The following is a 4,268-nucleotide window of genomic DNA, read 5'->3' as shown; positions in this document are numbered from 1 at the left end:
TGACAACTTATGGAATGAGGAGGGGGAAAGTTTCAATGCTAGCCTTGGACGGTTTGAGCGTTTCTAGAAACATCCCTATCTGCATAACATTAAAGTGACAGGTGAAGCGGTTAGTGCCGGTAAGAGAAGCATTGAAGACAGTGGCTACTCACTGAAACAAGTCTTCAACATTGATGAGAACGGGCTTTATTGGAAGCGTATGCCACAGGGAATATACATCTCCAAAGTGGAGAAGATGATGCCAGGATTTAAACCTGCCAAATATTGCCTCACTGTTCTGCTGGATGGGAACATTGCAGGAGATTTCAGGTTCAAACTCTTATTTTTTTTTTGTTTTTGAATCTTTATTGAAAGTAGCAAAGTTGAAGCATTCAATTACTCCTGCATTTTTTCAATGGATTCTTCCTTATATTTGCCCTTATCTTTGCCAACTTGGCAAGATTTGGCCTTGCGTTCCAGAATCTTCTTGTGATCCTTGTCCAGCTTTAGCCTTGTAATCACCACCTTGCTGGGGTGAATGCCAACATGAACTGTAGTACCATTGGCTTTTTCACGCTGGACACGCTCAATATAGATTACATACTTTTTCCCGTATACTTAGACAACTTTACTGATCTGCTGACCCTTGTAATGCCCTCTGACGACCTGAACATCATCATCCTTGCCTATGGGCATTGAGCGAACATTGTATTTCTGCCTCAGCTCCTTGGAGAGTGGAGAGGACATAATTTTCCTGCGGGTGTAAGATGGAGCACTGAAGTGCCGCTTGCGGTTCTTCCTCTGGGAAGATGTTACAAAGGGATTGAACTTCACACTGGCCTCCTGTTCTAGCTTTTATGGCCGCCGGTGAAAAGAGCTTCAAACTCTTAGTGGTGTTCTAGTCCGACACACCACAGGCTTTACAGGATTATACAATGGAATATCTGTATGTCATTTGGCATTCCAATAAGAAAGCCTGGATGATGGGGCACTCTTTTAAGAATGGTTCTCGCTGTATGCCATCCGATACATATTGTCGCAGAGAAAATATCGTCGTGAAGATTTTGCTCCTCTTAGATAATATGCCAGGTCATCCTATCAGCCTTGATGACATGCCCAAAAATGTGAAGATGATTTTCCTGCCACCCAACATGACTTCATTGCTGCAGTCAAGGATCAAGGATCAATAGAAACATTCAAGGCCTACTATCAATGCAGTACCTCCTCCCAAGATAAGCTCATCAAGGCAACAGATGGTGAGAATACGCCATCAGTCAGGGATTTTTGTCATGCCAATATCATCCTTAAGGGTATCAACAACATCACTGATTCATGTGATGAAGTTACGTTGTTGTGTTTGAATGGTGTGTGGCAGAGAGCATGGCCTGAATATATAAGTGACCATGGAGGGTCTCAGGACACTGTCCTTGAAGTTCAGTGTGAAACCATCACCATGGCGAGGCAAGTTGGCTTTGATGAATTGTATAGGACTGACATGGTGGAATTGCTTGAGTCCCATAGAGAGGAATTGTCCAATTATGCCTTAATACAACTCAAGAATCAACAAGCTGAAGAGCAAGATCTCACTGAAATACCACCCCTCGAATTTTGTCAAAGAAACACCTGTCAAGAGCTTTCCAACTCATGGGAGGGGCAATAGAAATCTTCATGGAGAATGACCCAGACAGCGAACATAGTGCCTAAGTGAACAGGGTGATCAATTATGGCATCAACTACTATAAGGAAATCTACCAGCTGAAGTAGATGAAAACTGTTCAACAGTGTTTAGATAAATTTTTCAAGGTTGTTGATGATCCTGGCCCTTCATTCCATTAACTCCACCAGGGCCTGGCTATTCAACCTACAACACCTTCAATTCAAAACCAAAATCACTCCAACTTCAGTCTTTGAGCATCTGTATGCAGAAGACTGTTATGTCTGCGCTCACTCAGAAAGCGTATGAGAAAATAAACCTTTCACTACAATACCCGCAAACCGCAGTCTTCCAACCAGCTCCCTCAGCAGAACACCTCCTCCTGTCGATTAAGATCAATGTTGACCATTCTCCATAACTTGCGAGCCTCCTCTTGACAAAGGCAGACATAGACAATGAAATTCATCATCATCACCAATGTGACAACTCAGCCTTTGGCCGATTGAGGTTAAGAGCATTTGAATACCAAGATCTCAAACCTGGGACTAAGGTCATGACTCATCGGGCAGCAGTGATCTCCACACTCCTAACTATATTTCTGAGACTAGGATAACCTGCAGCACGCACCTGAAAGCACCACCAGTTGTGTCTTTGAAAAATCCTCCAAATATCGTGGCAAGAAACATGGTCCAACAGCAAGGTTCTCTCCAAAGCCAACATTTCCAGCATCAAAACACTAATCATTCAAAGCCACCTTCACTGAAATGCTTTAGGGATGTCCTCAAAGCATCCCTGAAGAGGTCAAACAGCCAAACTGACTCATGGTGACCAACCAAAATGAAGAAGGTTCATTCAGAAAGGCAGTGAACACTTCGCGAAACTCCATTGGGAACATGCAGAAGTGAAGCCAAGGTGGCGGAGAGAGTGCATAAACCTCCAGACAACTCACTTAACTGACCCTCCGAGCACCACCTGCCCCACATTGTATCAGAGTCTGCAGATCATGCGTTGGACTTATAAGCCGTCTTAGAACCCGATGAACTGGAGAGAAAGCAAGTTATCCCCGAACCTGAGGGACTACTTAAGAGAGAGAGACTGGCATGTGTTATCTAATTTGAATTTATGGAGTATTTATTTTATGTTTAGTGATTTATTTTATTTTACAAGTTATTTCAGCTGGGAATGCTCTGCACTGCACAGGTACAGTTCAATATTTCAACTTATGTATTGGATTTTTCAGGCGAGAAAAGTCTGAAAGAACCCAACTCTGGTTTTAACATCAATTCTAAAGGGAACCAATGATTCACTTAAAGTTGTTTCACTTTAGGTCTCGATTTTAAGGAATACAACTAGGACTTTAAGTGAGGATTTTCTGTAAAACTTGGATCTATGTTTTTTTTATAATGAATGACCTCACACTTACCTATATGGAATTCAGCTGCCACTGCTTCTCTGAATCACTTAATCTATTAATGTCTCATTATAATTTTATGCACCTGTCTAAACTACTTACTGTGGCATGAATCTTTGTGTCATTGGCAAATTTGGATGTAGAATCTCCTATCTCCTAACCAGTTTAATAATAAGTCTTATATTTCATGAACTTTAATTTTAGTTAACAGCCTCTTATATGAAATCCTATTGAAAGTCTTCTAGAAATCCATAGAGACTGCACCCATAGACATTCCCCTGGCTTCTACTTTGGCTATGCTCTTATCAAAACCATTAGTGAAAATCTTAAATAGCGATAGTGCAAGCATGGAGCTCTGGGGCACTCTGCTCATGATTTGACTAAATGCTAATCCATTTTCTTTGCTAATGACCTTTTGCCTATGATCCTGTAACTACTTTCTTAAACAACATAATAAATGATCACCAGCCTGAAATTAAGAAATCTTTTCCAATAGCTGTCAATGAGGCATTTTATCAAAGGCTTTCTGGTAATCAAGGTATATAATATCCATTGGATTGCCATTATCTACTAATTGGGAGATTTCTTCAAAAAACTCATTCAGGCTGGACATCCATTTTCTAAAACCATGCTGAGCACCATATCATATTCCCCCATACTGACCTATTGCGTATGCAGTGTCCCCTTCTACACTGGGATTCTATTCTTGAACTCCATGAAAAAACTCATAAAGATAAAGAAAGGAATTGTAACAAATGCTTATTTCTTCAGCTCTTGCATGTCACCAGCTTAGAGCAATGGAACCTGCATATAGCCATATTTTTCATGCCGCTTTAGCTTTTCTGATTCTATTCAAGTATCAGCCTCAACATGAACCCCATCACAGCTTCAAGGAGCAGGAGCAAGTCGGAGGTGTTAAAGAATTAAATACTGGAAACACGTCACCAACATGCCATGAACATTCTCACCGCTTTATTTACATTGGCAAATGTTGAGACGTTCTGGTGTGCTGCAACAGGGAGATGGACAATTAATTAACATATTTAAATCAGGTTCCCATATGGGAGCCTGATCCAGAATTAGCTATTGCTGTACAGGTTTTCCAAAGGCCAGGAAACAAGAGTTGCTGGTTCAATAAGGCCTTTTACAACATTCTTTATGGACCAAGAGGAGCAGAAGTGCTCCCCTACCTCCAGGCCTCTTAAGGAAGCCTTTGACTTCCCC

General features: G+C 41.3%; 1 pseudogene; it reads right to left on the bottom strand.

Moving 5' to 3' along the window:
- Window positions 1-319: 319 nt before the first annotated feature.
- Window positions 320-834, bottom strand: LOC144684231 (large ribosomal subunit protein uL24 pseudogene; annotated as a pseudogene).
- Window positions 835-4,268: the final 3,434 nt, after the last annotated feature.

Source organism: Cetorhinus maximus, chromosome 9, assembly GCF_964194155.1.
Source record: "Cetorhinus maximus chromosome 9, sCetMax3.hap1.1, whole genome shotgun sequence".
NCBI lineage: Eukaryota > Metazoa > Chordata > Chondrichthyes > Lamniformes > Cetorhinidae > Cetorhinus > Cetorhinus maximus.
This window is presented reverse-complemented; position numbering and strand designations above follow the sequence as displayed.